The sequence below is a fragment of the Protopterus annectens genome, chromosome 2.part1 (genome assembly GCF_019279795.1).
Source record: "Protopterus annectens isolate FY-2018-M chromosome 2.part1, PAN1.0, whole genome shotgun sequence".
NCBI lineage: Eukaryota > Metazoa > Chordata > Ceratodontiformes > Protopteridae > Protopterus > Protopterus annectens.
In genome coordinates, this window is record NC_056729.1 from 1,912,760,292 (window position 1) to 1,912,781,088 (window position 20,797).

General features: G+C 39.5%; 1 protein-coding gene across 1 annotated transcript in view; it reads right to left on the reverse strand.

Moving 5' to 3' along the window:
• The window catches only part of LOC122795066, a 634,924-nt gene that overhangs the window by 247,189 nt on the left and 366,938 nt on the right, over positions 1-20,797 (reverse strand). The window lies entirely within an intron of this gene.

Consider the following 20,797-nt stretch of genomic DNA (forward strand, 5'->3'; position numbering starts at 1 on the left):
TAGGTTCCACAGAGCCTGTTTTCAGCAGAGGCCCGGGGAGAAATGCTCCAGATGCATGTCTTTGGAATGTGGGAGGAAACCGAAGCAAACACAGGGAGAACATGCAAACTCCACACAGAAGGCACCCCAGCCGAGAATTGAACCGGAGAACCTCTTGCTGTGAGGTGACAACGTTAACCACTGCACCACTGCGAAAGATAAAACAATAGTAAAAATTATCAGAAAAGATAAAAAAATACTTTATGCAGGAGGACAAGCCCCTTTGCACCCTCATATCATCTGCTACTCCAAGATCATACAGCAATGGTTCCATTGACTACAGTACTGCCATCTTGCACAATCAGAAGAAGACATTAAGGGAATGCACTTTCTTATGAAGCTAGTAAATGAGCTTTCACTATTTTGAATTTACACAAAATCCAAGAAAAAGGAAAGCCAGCACAAAAGTCAGTTTCAGCTTGATTTATTTAAAAACATACAGCAAAATATTCCAGTCATATGACCAAAATTCAAAAGGTGTTTCATAAAATAAGCAAAAAAATAATTATTTAGTTTGGTAAATATAGCCAGTCATGGAAACAATGTCCCCAGGGGGAAAATAGAAGAAAACACATAACAAGCAAATCCATGCCTAATAAATTGGCACTGAAATGAGATATAACAATTTAACCAAATTAGTAACTAACAGAAGCAAGTAGTTCTTATAGACCATGATATTGTGGGTGATAGTCAACTATTTCCAAAAATCAAAAGAATTAGGTTCCATCCATGATCCTCTTCTGTTCAATATGTTTATCAATTGTCTCCACACTTCATGCCATCCAGTCAGCCTTATACAACATTCTGATAATTCAACCATCATCTGTTCCTCAATTAGTCTCACCAACCTAAAGCAGATAACCCAAGAATATTTCTCTTCTGTTGAGCTATAGCTTAACAATTCACAGTTCCTACTCAGCCTCAAAAAAGACTAATATTCTCCTCTTCACCCCCAAAACACTCACTGCTATAAAACTGAATTTAAGATCAATTCTCATAATAATGGTTTAACTGAAGTTGTACCCCATACTAAACTATTAGGAGTAACAATTGACAAAAATCTTAAATTTGATCTACACATACAGAATTGCATACAAAAATCACCAGAAACTAGGACTGCTCTATAGACATAAACTCCTTCTAAACACAGTCACAAAACACAGTCACAAAACACATCCTCGACACTGCTTACTTTTTATGCTCACTATTATATGGAGCTGCTATTCCTACAAATCTCAACATCTCTCCAAAATTAAAACTCAAATCATGTTATAACAAAATAGCAAAATTTGCTACAAATTTAGTCTACCGCAGCCATCATGGTACCTCTCTTCAAACTCTAAATTGGTTAGAACTTTCTCAACATCTCAGTTACCTATAGCTGTTAACTGCCCACAAATCAATATAAAACCCAAATTACTGCCCCTCTCCTGGTTTCATACTCATCATGTATTTACCCAGGTGACCCCTTAGATCAGAGTCTCAAAAGCTGATTGCTATACATCAATCTATTAAAACTGCAGCCCATAGTCTATAGTCCTATTTAGTTGCCAAAGTATGGAACACTTTACCTATAACTATTTGAACTAATCCAAATCTTCCTGCATTCAAACATTCTCTAAAAGAATCTTCTTCTTTCTTCTTCTTTTTCATTCGGCTGTTCCCATTAGGGGTTGCCACAGCGGATCATCTATTTCCATTTCTTCCTGTCCTCTGCATCTTTCTCTATCGCACTTACCACCTACGTGTCTTCTCTCACCACATCCATAAACCTTAACTTAGGCCTTCCTCTTTTCCTCTTACCTGGCAGCTTCATCCTTAGCATCCTTCTCCCAACATACTGAGCATCCCTCCTCAACACATGCCCAAGCCAATGTAATCTCGCGTCTCTGGCTTTGTCTCCAAACCATCCAACCTGGGCTGACCCTCTAATATACTTATTCCTAATCCTGTCCACCCTTATCACACCCAGTGCAAATCTTAACATCTTTAACTCTGCCATGTCCAGCTATGACTCCTGCCTTTTTGTCAGTGCCACTGTCTCTAACACATATAACATTCTCTAAAAGAATGTTTCACTAAATCCTGGAATAGTACCTGCTTTCAACCTGGCAAAAAGCATTCTACTGACCTCACTTTCTATTAAAGACTCTGATTTTTTTCACGGACAACATTCTTTTCTGCCTTGCCATATATTACCTCTTATTATCCTCAGACTCCCTCCTATCTTCTCTACCTGCTTGTCCTCCATTACACAACTTAACCCTACCCTCTCTGTCAACATCCTTTTCCCTTTGCTGATAATATTTAAAACCAGTCAATCAGTAAATTATACACAAACATTATTAGATAAATATAAGGTATACATGTTACTAGTTATTTTTTTCTTAACAATGCATGTAATTGTTATTGTCATAAATACAGAATTGCAATGTCTATACTACTGTAATTTTTCTTGTGTAATTTACTGGTGAAATTTTTTACTGTGTTATATTTTTGCTGGAGCATTTCTCCCCGAACTTCCACTAAAAATGGATATCTATGGACCTAGTCAGACTTTCTCTGTAAACAAATGCAAATAAATAAATAATAAATTAATGTAATAAAAAAATGTTGTTCTATTTGTTTGAAGAGTTAAATGAAAAAGGTATATTCTATTCCCACCTGCTGATTTGTTGGGTTATTTCAAGTTTTATGATTCATAGGTTCATAGGTCGGTACTAAGCTATCAGCCCTAGGGACTATACAAGCCTAGCCATAACAATTCCCTGGCTATTTCTTCCCACACTATTTACTTCCCTGGACCCCTGTCTGACCCCTGACGCGATCCCCAGGGTGAATTTCTTCTCTCACATACTAAATTACATCTCTACATAAATTACACCCCCACTACTTCTACATTTATCTCTAGTTATCCACTCCCTCTATCTCTCTCCACCAATCATATACTAAATTACATTGCAAACTTCCCAAACTCTTATTTACTAGATTATATACCTCAATTTATCCACCTTCTTCCATTTATGTTTTATTCTTGCTATTAGCTGTTACATATATCTCCTGCAGCCCCACATTTCCACCTCTGTTTTTTTTTTTTTCAAACTTCCTTCTACCACCTTTCTTCCTGGTTATTCTCTCTCTCATAACTCTTTTCATATTGCTTCCTTTTTCTGCTGCCATCAACATTTCACAGTCATCTACTACCAGCCACTTTATTACCTCTCTTACTTCTAATCGATAATCTTTGCATTCAGCCTCACTCATCTTCATAACCATTCCTTCTTTTAATCTTTTTCTTCTCACACCCACAAACATTTCTCTTTCTTTTCCTAGAAAATGGCTTCCACCACCACCATCTTACACCTAAAAATTATATCATTACACACAATGACCATTTCTCTTCTCATACATTTCTTAGATATTACAATCTTCTTTCTAAACTCATCAAGTTTGAAATATACTTTTCTTCACATCTACAACTCAGTGAAGATCTACACCCCAATCCTGACTCCATTCCTACTCATCAGCAACCCATCCCATCTGCCCCCCACTTACAATATTCCTAGCCCCCACAAAAGCTCTAACTTTTTGCTACTTAACATGAACCTAAGAGCTGTAGTCAACAAGGTCCAGGATCTCCATGCCTCCCTAAACCATTACAACCCTGATATCACCGTACGTACTGCAACTTGGCTAAAACCTTTAATTAAAAGCAATAAAAATGTCATCCAGGCTACAATATACATAGATGTGATAGAAAAAGCAAGTTTTGAGGGGGAGTAACTAAAATGTAGAAACAAAATCTAAAATTTAAACTAATTGATCCAAACAAACCTCCTTTTAGCAATGCCAAAATAGTACTTATTAAACTGGAAAGCAACTCAAGTAAGCCTCTGATAGTAACTGCTATTTACATTCCCCCCAGTACTAAGTGCAATGCAACTGAAGATATACTACACTAGATATCCCTAACTTTCTTTCAAGAAACTTTCATTATGGCTGACCTCAGTACTGACTGGCTGCCTTATAACTCTGATAATCCCACAAATTGTATCAATTTACATGGCTTTTGGCATACTATAATAGATAATCCACTAAAAGGAATTCTATACATGACTGGATTGTCACTAACAAACTTTCTCTAGCCTTCATTCAGGGTGGCTTCCAGATGCAATTAGAGATCATCTCCCCACTTACATGCTCAGATACCATGTTAATCCCCCTAGACAATCCTATTTATGCCTTATCCAAAACTTAATACTCAAACCTTTCCCTCCCTCTTACACCACTGTGACTGGCCACCACTCAAAACTCTTCTCCTTCACACTGCAGTTGACTATTTTAATACCACCTTCCTAGATATCCTAAACAGACTAGCCCCCTGCAGAACCACTAGATTAAAATCTCATTATGTTCCATAGCTAACATATGACACTAAAAATGTATTAAAAGCAAGGGAAAATGCTTGGTCTCTCTGGCAAACTACTAACAAACAATCTAACCTAGATCTTTACAAATAACTTTACAAAAATGCTAAGACCCAACTAAAATTCGACAAAAAAATCAAACTTTACTACCACTCAGCAACAGCGCTACAACAATCCCAAGAAATTCTAGTCCACCATACAAAAGCTCTTTCAGTCCAGAAATTCTTCCACCCCATATCCTCTCAACTTCCTCAAACTCTGAAACATTGCTACACAATTCAACACTTTCTTTACTAACTCCATTCATGCTATTATTAATTCTCAGTTCAGTCCTTCCTCAATTATTTCAACTTCAGCTAGCTATACCACTGCCACATTTTCCTTTAAACATGTTCAAACTCTCACCATAAACAACTACTCTCCAAACTTAAACCCACAACCCTTGCAGCTGATAACCTACCTACATAATTCCTAAAAATAGCTGCTCCTGCTATTGCCTATCTCATTACAATTCTAATCAACTGCTCAGTGTTAGAAAACTATATTCCTGACCGCTGGAAAATATCCTATATTATCCCCTGCACAAGAGAAAGAACTCAACTTGAGTTCTTCAGTTATAGACTCATTGCTATCCATCTCCCTCTCTCCAAAACTCTGAAAAAATTATCCACCTGAAGCTTTTAAACTACCTTCTTTCTAATAACCTTTGAGCTAACACTCCGCACAGGTTTTGTCCCCATAACAGTACCACAACCACCTTCCTTCGCTTCACTAACACCATAAACCAATATAGAAATAACAGGCAATTTGTGTCTTCCATCTTCTTAGATCTTTCTAAAGCCTTTGATTCAGTTTCTCACCAGAAACTACTCAGTGAACTAGCCACTCTAAAACTTAGTCCCTCTGCTCTTGTATGGTTTCAGAGCTAATTGTCTGTTCAACAACAAGCCATTAAATGGCAACAGGAACTCTCTTCCCTCCTGACTGTTACCTTGAGTGCTCCCCAAGGCTCTATTTTAGGTCGACTACTTTTCAGTATTTTCACCAACCAACTCCACTCACCTGCTCTTTTAGCCTCCATTGTCCAATACACAGATGACTCAACTCATACCTGTACTGCACTTTCCTTAAACCTACTTGTTTCCACAACTCACCAGTCCTTCTTATCAGTCGAATCATGGCTATCGGAATCACAACTGACTCTAAACCCTTCCAATACCAAACATATGCTCTTTCACCCTAGTAAATCATATGATCCCCCTACTACATTCCAAATACAGTCATGCAATAACACCATAATTTCTGACATATCTCATACAAAATTACTAGGTGTCCTAATTGGTAATGACCTGAAATTTGACTTACACCAAGCACAGTCCATCAAGGAAACTCATATCAATCAAGCATTTTCTTACAATTAATACCAGACAAAATTCGGCCAGAATTCACCTTCTCTCCACCTTACTATATACTTCTCCCATCTTCACAAATGTAAGTAAAACTGATCAAGCTCAGCTTGAAACCTGCTGTAATAAAATCTCAAAATTTGCTACTAACACCCCACCTGGATCACATCATTGCTCGGCCTTACATCAACTCCACTGGCTTGAATCCCCCATCTCTTAACTTACACACAACTTACAATTGCTCCCAGATCAGCCCATCAACCTGAATATAGCCCTGCCCTTCAGATAATGCTTCAATCCTACACTTACTATCATCCTCTTCAATCTTTAGACAAATTGTTACTAAAAATCTCTAAATCCAACAAATCCAATAATAAAGCTGGTGACTCTCTATACTCTAAAACAGCAAAAGAAGCAGACTGGAACTTGTGCAGGTTAAAAATGATTTAATCCAAACCTAAAACACCACAATAAAAAGAAAAACACATTTAAAACAAGGTAAGGACTTTCACATTTACAAACAGATGCTTCATCAGACCATTGAGTAACTGCTTCACAGAACAGATTTAAACATGCACTTGAGCTATAAAACCTGTCAAGAGCTATCCATGCAAACTCCTGGAACCCAAATGAGGCTTAATGAAACACACTCGTTAAGAGCATAGTCTTTGACAGACTGCAAGGTGATAATCCAGCATGCTTCCACCTTCTCTGTCTTATTCCTGAAGTCTCCCAAATGTCTTATTGAAACTCATTAAATGTATAACCTGAAAGGCTAAGACGTGATCTGTGCTGGTACTACTGATATGTTTAGCTAGTGCATTTATAGTTACTCCCCTACAAATCTCACTGACATGTTCACATATTCTTTCCCTGAGAGATCAGTTGACCTTCTCCAACATAAAATGCTGGACATCTTGTACACCTAGCAAGATACACCAAGTCCCTACTTGAACAGTCAGCATATAAAGTAAAGCTAAACAACTTACCAGAGTCTGGATGTAAAAAAGTATTCCCATTTTCAACATAACTACAAACTGTACAGCTCCTACAGGTAAACGTGCCTATCCTCTGTACGGTCACCTTTTCAGTTTTCAGTCCCTTGCTATGACTGCTCTGTGGGATTTGTTAAGGTATTTACTTGGTGGCTTGGGGGGAATGATGGATGCATCCTTGCAGGCATATGCTTTGGGATGTTGAGTTTTGCACCCATGTGCCAGTGCATGGATATCTCATTTCAAAATGAAGTTGGAGTTTTAAAAAGGGAAGACTCATTCAATTCTTTTGGAGCAAGAGTAATTTACTGACTATGCAGAATCTGGGATTCTAGCCTGACCATATAGTTAATGGTATTATATGGGATATTACTGACTTTTGATACAGGTAAGCATTATGTGTTTGAATTAGTACTTTTTAGTTTGTGTGAAAAGCCAGTCTGGCAGAACAAAAATGAAAAAAATGACATAATAATATTTAAGTCTCAGCTGATACTACCAAATGGTTAAAATGTCACTGAATAAGTATTTTCAAAACCCAGTGTGAAATGTAGAGCAGAGTGATAAATGTTTTAGAGTGATGCATGTATGCTCAGGTTTTTAAGTTTTAACAATTATATGGTCACTTTGGCATTGCCAGTCATCTAGCACAAAGAGTTCGAGAGGTATTGATGTTGTTTTATTAGTGAAAGGTGAAGTGGGAAGATGTCAAACAATAGTGGTAGGTGGAATAGGAGCTTACCAATGTTTTACAGAGCTTTCATTTCTTTTCTAGCTTGATAAATTGGAGTTGCAGAAGCCAGGCATATGTCTGGGAGTATTGGCTATATAGTACAGTGTGCTATTGCTAGCTGATTACATATGCATATAATACAAAATTAGTAAAAAAAAAAAAAAAAACAGATGCAGAGGCGATTACTGATCTGGAGAGTAACTTACTGATTACGTACGTTAAATGTTATGTGACATAGGTAGGGTCAGGTTTACTATTGTTTGTTCGAATGGCAAAACATTTGCCATTCGAAACAATGAATAGTAAAACTGAAAAAAAAAAAACGGTCACAATGCCAACCCAAATACTCGGCATATTTGAGTCAACATTGTTACCGAAAGCAGTATGTGATAGCTGTATAGGAGCTGATGTAAATCAGACTCCTAGACTACATATCACGTTTTTTATTTACTCATTTTTTTTATATTATATACATATCTAATCAGCTAGCAACAGTAGTGCATTCGCATAAGTGTATTCTACTATCTCATCCACTTTTGTTTTGTGCTCAACATTCTGATTTTCGGCAGCATTGCTGCCGACAAAATGTCGTTCGCACAAACAATAGCAAACCGTTAGAGGCAGTCATTGGTAAGTCAGATCATTAAAACAGCAAGGTGGACAACAACCACCAGAGGGTAGTGTGTTAGGAAGTCAGCAGCTGGCTCTGTCAGTGAATGTGTAGCTGCGGACAGAGTGAATCTGAGCATAACTACAGGTAATGATAATGTGTTGGGGATAAGCAGTGTTAATGTTAGGTCAATTGATCTAGGGAGCAAGGACATGCTAGTGTTGGGGGATGTATGGGAGCACATCTTGTCAGGGAGTGAAGGGACAGTGGCAGAACAACTTCAGCATGTGCTGGGTCGGATTTTGGAGTTTAGTCATGGGACTGATTGGGTACTCAGTCACTGTCTGCGGTTGAAGGAGGGCGGTCTTTTTTCACATATTCCTATTTCTGTAACAAAGAAGATATATAAAAGGAAGTATGTTGACATATCCCAAATATGTAGGTAGCAACTGGGGCAGGCTTTTTTTCCCCTCTTCTCCATGGTTTCATTTTGTATTCAGATTGTGAAAACAACAGCTTACAGGAGAGATGGATGGCTATCATGCTCCAGGAGAGGAGTTATTTATTGAAGCACCACCAGGAATCCACCTGCAATGGAAGTATCCAGTGGGGCTAGAAGCAAGAGACGAATGGAGACAGCAAGGTGGACAGCAACCTGGTTGAGGTGGAAATGGTGGGAATAAGGACTTGTTGGCAGCACTAGCGGAGTTACAGTGGCATAGGACCAGCAGGTTTAGAACCAGGATGTGGAAGAATTGGGTGCTGGGTTTGTTTATTATATGCTGGCATGTTTGGAGAAGGACAGCTCACAGGCTCTACTTTTGTTGGCTTGCTTTTTAACAATTCCACAGGCACAGAGGTTGTGTTCCAGTAATGTGTGGTTACAAACTGATTAGTAATTCAACAGGAGGAAGGCTGATGATCACTCTTTGAAGTGTGAAGTGAGACATCCAGATATTTGGCTGTCTATGATGTTGGATAGTATGAGTGGTAATTGAGATAAATAAGGTTGGGGAGAGAAGGGTGGCATTTGTTGGGCATTTAATTCTGATAGGTGTGTCTGCAGATTTTTGAACATGTTTAGTTTGTGTTGCGGAGCATTTGGCTGCACAATGTTGGTGTCAGGAGGGTGAGTGGCCACAAACAGTTATGGCTCTGAGTGACAGGGGTTACCCTTGTTGCAAGGTCAGCAAGGAGTTAGAAGGCATAGTTCTTTTTGGGGATAGAGAGGTGGTATGTCTTTTCGAGGTCAGAGGGGAATTTGGACTTTCTCAATTGCCCACTGAAGTACATGGGCTATGGTGTCTTATGGAAGGCTATCTGGATGCCGTGTGTGCTCAGGATTTGGTTTCCTGGTTCTTGATAGGGTTTTCCATCAAATCAGGGTGGTAGTGGATGTTGCGGTTTGTAAAAATGTGAGTTCTGTTTGAGGAAAGGAAGACATTTTACAGAGTTTGATTGAAAAATAGTTGTGGGCTGGTAGATTATTGGGCTCTTTTGCTTCCCCTCTTATTTTAATTTTAAGGTATCCCTCGTGCGTTTAGTCCTCAAGAAGTCACCTGGGGAGTTTTGTATGACTCATCGCATATCCTTTCCACAGGGTGAATCCATTAATGACTATATTTGCAAAGAGGACTCAGGTCAGGTATGCATACTTGGATGATACACTGGAAGTGATTAAGGGTTTTATGGATTTTTGACTAGTAAAGGTCAATATTGTGTTGGCATTTCATTTGTTTTCAGTGCAGGAGGACAAGTGGCCATTCTTGGGTATAATGGTAGACAACAAGTTTTAGTTTCATAAGGCTATGCCATGGATTGTACAGTAGCTTGTGTCAGTTTTGAGAAGTTTAGCTCTGCTTTTCACAGGCTATGGCAGCAAAAAATGGGTAGTCAGAGGGCCATTCACTATTTGGATAATTTCCTTTTGGAAGGTTAGGGCTATGATGGAGCTAAAGAGGGAATGTAGGCTTTTATTTATAAGTGCACCAAATGAGGGGTTCCTCTTGCTGGGAAAAACCTGGAAGGACTGGCAAAGACCCCTTTTTTTTTTTTTTTAGGTTTTATGGGTAGTTGCAGGTCAAGGTTTGTTTTGTCTCCCAGAAGAGAAACTGGAGCAGTTGTGGTTTTGGACTAAAGATAAGGTGTACATTAAGCACGTTATGGAACCTTTGGGTTTTTGAACTTTAAATATCAGGCAATTAGTCCAGGTGCGACTTTTTGTAGGTCAGTAGCATTTTTACTGAAAAGGGAGGAAATGCAAACACCATTGGGTGCAGGTTAGTAAGCTACTAGGAGCAGATCTGAGTTTGTGGGTGACATTTCCTGATCATTTCAATAGTATTTCTTTTTGGCAGAGAGACTGTGTGACTCTGGATGAGTTGCATTTTTTCACTGAAACTGCAGAAGGACACAGAATCGGTGCAGATTTCAATGGAGAATGGTCTGCAGCTCACTGACTAGGTGATTGGGCTGAAGAGTGGAAGGAGGATGTGGAGTTTTTGGAGTTGATGCCCATTTGGGCAGCTTCACTGGTTTTGCAGGATCAGTTATGGGACAGGAAGGTGGTTTTCAACTCAGAAAACTGCAGCAGATCTACATAGGGGCATTTAAAGTGCATGAGGTGTTGGGTTCATTGTTGTAGATGGATATGCTTATTTTTTCTTCTACAGTGTTGGTTTGGTTACAGTGAAGTAAGACTGATCAGGTGTGTATGGGAAAACAGGTTGTGCTATGGGTGTGTGTGGAGGAGTTCCTTTGTCTGCAGATGTTACATGCCGGTAGGTCTTAGAAGTTAGTTTTTTGTACTTGACATGGAAAGGTGGCTTAATTCAACCAGTTAATCTGGATGATGTGGGAGGCTTTTCAATGTCTAGGTTTCCAAAGTGATAGATTTTCCATGCATTCATTTTGGATAGGGAGGGCATCAGACTTGGCAATAGAAGGGAGGTCAGTGGAAGTGATAGAGAGGGTAGGGCTTGGTCATTGGGAGCAGTTTTGTCTTATATTAGGAAAAGTGGGGGGTTATGCATGGTGTTTATTTATTATTTTTTTATTTATTTCAGGTTGGATTGTTATCATATTGGACCATTCCTTTGTGTATTGGACAACAAAGTGAGCTGTGATTAGATCAGATGGAGTTGAGTTGGGTTTATGACAATATGGACGGAATTCAATTGGCAAAGTTTAAGATCGCATCAATTCATGGACATTATTGAAGATATGCAGTTTAGGATTTATATACCATGTGTTTTGGTCCTTCATCTGGCAGGTAATGGACTGTGGAAGTTCCGAAATGACAGTTGCCAGCTAAGATGGTGGGGGATGCGGTAACCCTGAGGTGAAGGTTTCCTTCTATGATTAAAGTTCGGTCAGAGATTGTGCCATGTTTAGTTCTGAGACATGCTGTCAAGTTTATGGGTATTGAGGGTGTGACACCCCTGCACTGGCCCAGTAATCAAGAAGCCTCAATCCTCACCACTAGCACCAGTGAGGGACATACATATTGAGAGGATGACAAGTACACACACAGTGAATTAATACTTCCCTTAAGAGCACAGAGAGATCACAGTCAGGCTGGGGCTGGTTTCTCCCCCTCTGTCCAGATCTCCAATAAGACTCTCCACTGGCACAGCTATAGAGTTAAGATCGCAGACGATCGGTCAAGCCAAAACCTCCAGCACCCTATCTGCCCAATCAGTGCTTCATATATCTGTCCAAGTAGCTGACACACACACTTTGAGATCTTATTTATATACAGACACACATACACACTCCTGGGAAAGGCTGGTACAGGTTTACTAGCGATGTCCCCTTCTGCCAATAGTAAAATGGAGTTATCACTGCCACCAACCAGTGATTTATCAGCTACTATAAGGCCCTTACCAAAGGGTGACCAATCCTACTGTGTGATGTTACTATTATCCATAAGGAGGTGGAGATATGCTCTAGAGAGCAGATGAATGAAGGTCAGCAGGGCTAAGACAGAATATATGTGTGTAAATGAGAGGGAGGGTAGAGGAATGGTGAGGATGCAGGGAGTAGAGTTGGTAAAGGTGGACGATTTTAAGTTTTATTTTTTTATTTTATTTTATTTTTATTTAACATTTGCTGACCGGGAAAGTCCGACTAGGTTCCACAGATCCTGTTTTCAGCAGAGTACTTACTTTAAGTACTTGGGATCAACAGTTCAGAGTAATGGTAAATGTGGAAGAGAGGTGAAGAAGAGAGTACAGGCAGGGTGGAATGGGTGGAGAAGAGTGTCAGGAATGATTTGTGACAGACAGGTACCAGTAAGAGTGAAAGGGAAGGTCTACAAGAGGGTAGTGAGACCAGCTATGTTATATGGGTTGGAGACAGTGGCATTGACAAAAAGGCAGGAGTCAGAGCTGGATGTGGCAGAGTTAAAGATGTTAAGATTTGCACTTGGTGTGACTAGGATGGATAGGATTAGGAATCAGTATATTAGAGGGTGAGCTCATGTTGGACAGTTTGGAGACAAAGCAAGAGAGACAAGATTGAGTTGGTTTGGACATGTGCTGAGGAGGGATGATGGGTATATTGGGAAAAATATGCTAAGGATGGAGCTGCCAGGAAAGAGGAAAAGAGAAAGGCCTAAGATAAGGTTTATGGATGTGGTGAGAGAGGACATGCAGGCGGTTGGTGTGACAGAGCAAGATACAGAGGATAGGAAGAAATGGAAAGAGATGATCCGCTGTGGTGACCCCTAACGGGAAAAGCTGAAAGATGATGATGAAGTGTTACCAAGACTAAGACTATTGCAGTGGTGTATAAGGTGTCACCAAATACAAATGCAAGTACTCTAAGAGCTTAAATATCTTTAAACAAACCAGCTGCAATTAAAAGGTTTAAATATATTTAATAATATATAATAAATAAACAAGACAATACTCAATAACTCAATACAGTGACTACAGAGTTCAGAATCACAGGAAATATTTTTGAAACAACATTGCAGGACAGCCTCAAACAAATACAGAAAACATCTAAACTAATCTTTACTATACTACTATCTATATCTAAGAGAGATTACTGTACCTTGATTACGGCAAGTGCTGATGAATGGATGTTTCCAGGTCCAAAGACAAATACAAAATGCACAGTCTCTGAGAAAGTTCCCAAATTAATATCAAAACATTACTGCTGGGTCAGCTGGATGACATCATTATTTGTCACCTGCCCTCAGTTCCCAGGCTAACAGATACCAAAAGAATTTAACATTCCCCTGTGGAAAATACTTATTTTTCAGATGTGCAGCTACTAGGAAGTTGTAAAACAGTTAAACAATTTTAGATTTTCAACCTAGTAATTATTTCTGTTTCAAGACAACAGAACAAAACCTCTAGCTGTAGACATCCTGTCTCTTAGCTGCCTTGAAGCTAACTTTTATAAAACATTGTAAAACACTGCTAACTTATTTTCTTGAAGTTTTACAAGTTAACTTTGTATGTTCTAACTTCTACTATTAATATAATTTATACACATTTCTGTTCTTTTCCAGTAGGGTACACTGTGGTTACATTCTTGAAGCTCAGTACATAGCATACAGCTCAACACACACTTCTGTATGAGTAGTTTATTTATTTATTTCCAGTTTGATTACCGTGGAAGTCTACTGGGCCCAGAGAGCCCATTTTCAGTGGAGGCCCAGGAAGAAAAGCTCCAAGAAACAGATTACAGTAAAGATAGCAGTCCAATAAAAATAAAAGTACAAGTACAAATACATATCAAATAATACAAAGTGTGTGCAATATTGCCCATAGTGGAAAAATATCATGCAGATACATTTTAACAAATTCACACATTTAAAGTTAAAAGTCAAAAGTTATTTACAACATTTACAGAGTGTGAGAGATCGTATGGGAATTAGCTATAGAAAGTTATAGCCAGCTATAAGGTGCTTAGGAACTCAGGAGGATACCCTCCCAGGGGCTTTTGTTAAAGAGTTCTGGGTAGTTTAATATACACATAATATATAGTTCTCCTACATTTGTAAGACAAGCATATAAATCATATTAATATTCACAAATGACATATTATTATTTACACAACTCCAGATAGCTGGGCTGGTAGTCTCGCATTTCTATATAAATCATATTAACATTTTCAAGTAACATATAATTATTTACAAAATTCCAGCTTGCTGGGCTGGCCTCATTTTGGTTTGTCACACTTCTCCCCCCACCCCGTGAGAACTCAAGCTAGTTTTTCAAGTGACACTTGAGAAACATTGCTTGAGAGGGTTGAGTCTATTTGGAAATACCTTACCCCATTCCCTGTCTTGAGATTCCAGCTCCCTTGGTATTGCTGACTCCGGTACCATGCTGCACTGTCCCATCACATGCCTGCAACCCTAGGCTCCACCATAGTAATTTGGGTTTGGCTGGCTGTTACCCTGTAGCTATAGAGCCACCTCAGATTCCTCCAGCCTCCTATTGCCAGTACTTGGCACAAGGTCCTTCCCATCATGGTAAGGTTTCATTGTCTAGGTCAACCATTCCTGTCATACCAGACCTTTTTCTATTGTTGGGCTTCTGCCAGGTTCTCCTGGGCCAAGCCCATGAGTTCCCTGAGCCTTGACCTGAGGTTTAGGACATATGCCACAACAGACTCCTTGCGAGATTCACACTCACCTTGCCACTCATCTTGAATCAAATCTAGAGGTCCCTTCACCCTTTGCCCATATAACAACTCAAAGGGTAAAAAAAACCTGTGGATTCCTGGGGAATCTCTTTGTAAGCTAACAACAGATGGGGCAACTATTTGTCCCAGTCCCTCTTAAACTGGTCTGCAAATGCCCGTAGCATCACCTTGAGTGTAGAGTTTAACCTCCAAGAAGACCATTATTCTGGGGATGGTAGGGGTGGTCTTTAGGTGCTTCACCCCACAGTACTTCCACAGACAAGCCAACAGTTCTGGCATCAAATTGGCACCTCTGTCAATCAGAATTTCATTTGGGAAACCTACAAGGCTGCAAATCTGTAACAAAGCATGTGACACATTTTCTGCCTCAGTGATGGACACAGCCACTGCCTCAAGGTATCTGGTAGCATAATCTACCACCACTAGGATATATATTTTTACCTGTGGAACTTGTGGTACTCAGAGGCCCCACAATATCTATAGCTACCCTCTGAAATGGCTCTTCAATCACAGGCAAAGGCATCAAAGGAGCGTTCACCTTGTATCCTGCCTTGCCTACCTTTTGGCACTGCTCACAGGTCCTGCAGTACCCTGTTACATCTCTGGAAATCCCAGGCCAATAGAAGTTCTGCATAAGATGTCTCTTTGTACATTTTATGCTCATATGACCTGAAAAGAAATATCATGGGGTATGGCTAGAAGTGCCAGACAGTAGGCCATGGGCACTACCAACTGCTGTATTCTCTCACTCTCTAGCCCTCCCTTAGGAGTCCACTCTCTATACAGTAACCCTTTGGCCCAGTATACAGATTCCCTCTTCTCTTGAGAATCAGGTGCCTCACTAGCTACCTCCCTCAGGCCTTGTAATGTAGGTTCTGAAATCTGATCCTGTCTCAACTCTCTCTGTAACCATTCCTAGCTCCCCATCCACAGGAAGTCTGGCATCCACTGACAGCAGTGCCTCACTGTCAGTCTGGATACTACTACTCACATCTGCCCTTGCAGTAACTCTGTCCAATGGAACATCTGTACCTACATGCAGCTGTGGCTCACCTTCACTATCACTGCTAGAGGGTAGTTCCCTCCCTGAAGTAATCACTTCACCAGTCCTGGCTGCATGTGTGCAGTCTGTCTGGGTCTACCCAGACTACCAGACCCACATACTTGTCCCAAGCCTGACTGCATGTAACTGCAAGCACACACATTACTGCATCATCAAAGTCATTCCCTATGAGGACCTCTGCAGGGATATCCTTAAACACACCTACTTGCTGGCTTTCTTTTCCACCCTCTCAGTCAAGGTGAAGCCTAGCCAAAGGTATTTGGAATGGGTTCCCTCCTAAAGCTCTGACTGGAGTAGACTGCCCAAGCAAGTAGTGCTCCTCTATAATCATTGCAGGCTTCACAATGGTTAGGTCAGAGGCTGTGTCTCTCTTAGTCATGTCCTCTTTCCCATTCACTAAGATAGGATATAACCTCTTGTTGTAGTTTGGTACCCTTGTTGTCTCAAGGCAACCTACAGTTGGCATTTTTGTCCTTCCCACTTACTTGCTCTCCCACCTTTTTTCCTTACCTTGCCTCCGTGGACATCTATATGATACATGGCCCCACTGGTTGCATTTAAAACATTTATCCCATGGTTCTGGATGTGCATCTAGACTAGTGGCTTCCCCTGCTACTGGCAGACTCTGTTGGGGCAGTCTAGGCTGCCCACCATGGGTTCCCTTAGACCCATGAACAGCACTGGGTAACCCTTTCCTGTGCAGTGATGCCCTGCTTGCAAGGTATAGGTCTCTCTTCTTCCCCAACTCATCTACAGTAGTGATTGTAAATCAACTAACCAGATTCTCATCTCCTCAGGCAAAATGCTAAGGGCTTGTTCCCTCAAAAAAAGGTATGCCAGCCCTTCAAAAGTGGTGACCTGACATCCACTCGCCCACCTATGAAAATAAGTGCTTAGTTCAACAACATATTCGCACACTTTCATCTGCCTTGAGTGTATACTCACAGAATTTTTTCCTATAAGCTTCAGGTGTTAACTTAAAAATTCTAGCAAACAGTTCTTTACAACATTATAATTTAAACAGTCAGTATCAGACAATTTGGAAAGAACAGTTACAGCTTTACCATGGCTAGTAAGGGCATCAGGAATCCTACCCAGAGCCCTTGGTGAACATTATACTGTTTACATACCCCCTCAAACATATGAATGGAACTATCAAAATTATCCCCCTCTGTAAATTGTGGAAGAAATTTACAGAACTTTGTTCCTTCTGGGGTTCTGTTACTCCCTTCCCCATTACCTCCACAACTCTAGCAAGGAGTCAGCATCTCCTTTTCATGTTGTCTCTGCCTCTCATTCTCCTTAGCCTGCAGATGTCACAGTTTATCATTTTCCTCAGCCTCCAGATGTCTCAGTCTCTCTGCTGCTTCTATTTCCAAATGCTTGGCCTCCAACTCAAGTCTCTTTAACTCCAGACATATTTTTAAGTCCTCTGTGGAAATGTTGAGCTGTACATTTTCTGAGAAATGTACATTTCTAAGGCCAGTCTGATGGCCCTGCTAGTTACTATTTTGTGATGTAGCAGTGACTAAAGCGGCAATCATGTCTGCTTTAGTCAGGTTGGCATGCACCAGTCCTTTAGCCTAGCACATTTCAGCCAACTGGCTCCTTGTCAGCTTGTCATACTCCTCTGCTGACATGCTTGCCTGCTCTCCCTGACTTACTAAGCTAACAAAAAAAAAACAATTGTGATATGAACTCTGTATGTTTACTGCGTGTCTGATTAAGAGTGAAAAACACCTTTAGTGACTACTATACACAGGCTACAGGAATTCAATATCCACACCACAAGCCAATTAATATGTGATGTGGCTATCTCACCACTATCACCCAATTAATATGTGATGTGGCTATCCCACCACTGCCAAACCATTAATATGTGATGCCCCTGCACTGACCCAGTAATCAAGGAGCCACAATCATCACCACTAGCACCAGTGAGGGACGTACACATTGGCAGGATGACAAGTACACACACAGTAAAGTACAATTTCCCTTAAGAGCACACAGAGATCAAAGTCAGTCTGGAGCTGGTTTCTCCTTCTCTCCAGATCCCCAATAAGACTCTCCACTGGCACAGCTATAAGCTTAAGATCTCAGCTGAGCAATCAAGCCAAAACCTCCAGCACCCTCTGTCCAAACAGCGGTTCATGTCCCTGCCCAAGTAGCTGATGCAGACACTTAGAGATTTAATTTATACACAAACACACACACACACACACACACACACACACACACACACACACACACACACACACACACACACACACACACTCCTGGGAAATGCTGGCACAGGCTTACTATCTTTGCCTCCTTCTGCCCAGACTAAATAGTAGTTATCACTACCAGCAACCAGCTCTTTATCAGCTGCTATAAGGACCTTCCCAAAGGGTGATCAGTCCTACTGTGTGATGTTACTGTTATCCAAAGGGTAAGTGTGACCAAGACTTATGCTATTGGAGTGGCCTATATAGTGTCACCAAATACATATGCAAGTACTCTAAGAGCTTAAATATTTCTAAACAAACCAGCCACAATTAAAATGATTAATATATTTAATAATTAATAAATAATAAAAGAACAAGACAATACTCAATAACTCACTGCAGTGACTACAGAGTTCAAAATCACAGGAAATATTTTAAAACAACATTGCGGAACAGTCTCAGATAAATACAGAAAACATCTAAACTAATCTTTACTATATTCTTATCTATATCTAAGAGATTACTGTATCCTGATTACTTACTATTAGCAAGGCAAGCGCTGATGAGATGTTTCCATGCCTAATTACAAATACAAAATGCACAGTCCCTGAGAGAGTTCCCAAATTAATATCAAAACATTACTGCTGGGTCATCTTGATGACATCATTATTTATCACCTGCCTTCAGTTCCCAGGCTAACAGATACCAACAGAATTTAACATTTCTCTATGAAAAATACATATCTCTCAGATGCACAGCTACTAGGAAGTCATAAAACAGTTAAACACTTTTACATTTTGAACCTAATAATTATTTCTATTTCAAGACAATATAAGGAAACCTCTAGCTGTAGACACCCTGTCTCTTAGTTGCCTTGAAACTAACTTTTATAGCACATCGTAAAATACTTTTAACTTATTTTCTTGAAGTTTTTCAAGTTAACTCTGTATGTTCAAACTTCTACTATTAATATAGCTTATATACATTTCTGTTCTTTTCCAGTAGGGTACACTGTGGTTACATTCTTGAAGCTCAGTACATACCATACAGTTCACCACACACTTCTGTACCAGTAGTTTAATATACACACACAACATATAGTTCTCTTACATTTGTAAGACAAGCATATAAATCATATTAATATTCACAAATCACATATGATTATTTGCAAAATTCCAAATAGCTGGGCTGGCAGTGTCAAATTTCTTTATAAATCATATTAATATTTTCAAATGACATATAATTATTTACAAAATTCCAGCTAGCTGGGCTGGCAGCATTTTGGTTTGTCACAGAGGGTGTCTCCATTTTGTTAATCATTGCCTTGTGAGTGTTTTGGTTCAGCTTGGGGTGTATGCTATTAATCATAGGGATTTTGATGATAGAGATCCGATTTGGTTTTGGTTGGACAGGGTACATTCATGTGCATCTTTCATTGCTCCTGAAGAATATATTCAGGTTGTAGTCTCTGGGGAACGAGGAACAGCCTATGAGGCTGGTGGGTAGAGAATAAGGGCAATGATGAACCCTTCTTCTGTTCCCTCTTCTTGATTGTTATGTTTGAGTTGGTATAGTGTGGTTGTTATAGAACTGAGTGGTATCACATTGCTTCTAACGAGAGTTGAAGTATAAGTGAGTGGATTGTTTAAAGCTGCTTTATGCTAATAATTGAATGCAGGTTAGCAAATAAAGTTGCCTACTATATTTGTTTTGTTAGAATTCATGACATTTTATTGTTATAGAATTAGTTATATGTTAAATTGTCAATAAATACTGCTCTTATCATAAATGGTGTTGTTTTGATTTGTGCAAGGGGGGTATGGGCAATGTCAAGGTTCTAGAATAAGAAACACAACAGCTGTAGAAGTTGTGGGAAGTCAGATAATTGAATTAAGAAAATTGTTTTTAGAGTCAAAGATGATAATGTTTTTGTAAAGCTAGGAAGAGAGATGTAACATTATTTCAGTCTTATAATAGCATAGAATGTGTGGAACTCAGTATTCTATGGGCTATATGAACAGGTGGCTTCATAGAATCAAAGCAAAACAGAATGCATATCGTGAATTGTAAAAATGGCACATTTGAATTAAATATATGGCACATACTGTGTTTTATTTTCAAGATGATTGCAGAATACTTTGCCAAAGGGTTCTCCTAACAAATATTTTAAAAATACTTTCTAAAACACTGGCATTATAATGGAATACAATAAAATAAGACTGCATTGTTGTTGCTATTATTATTATTATTGTTGCTGTTCTTATTATTGTTATTATTATTATTATTTATCATTACATCCACCAAGATTAATGCGCATATTTATATATGCAAAAACAATTATTTATTAGAAGGAGAAGTGCTGGTCCTTTAAGGGAATTTATTCCACATAAATTATTCCTTGTAAGTTTGAATAATAGCTAGGAATCTGACTCCTGATGCAAAACAGAATACTGCATCTTCACATAAATTATATTTTTCTTTATTATCCCAGTTATCAAGCCATCTATTTACTTAACTGACCCTAAACAATTATTGCATTATTACTATTGATACTTTCTATAACACGGTGGTACAGCGGTAGCATTGTTACCTCACAGCAAGAGGTTCTCCCGTTCAATTCTCGGCGTGGCTTGGGAGTGCCTTCTGTGTGGAGC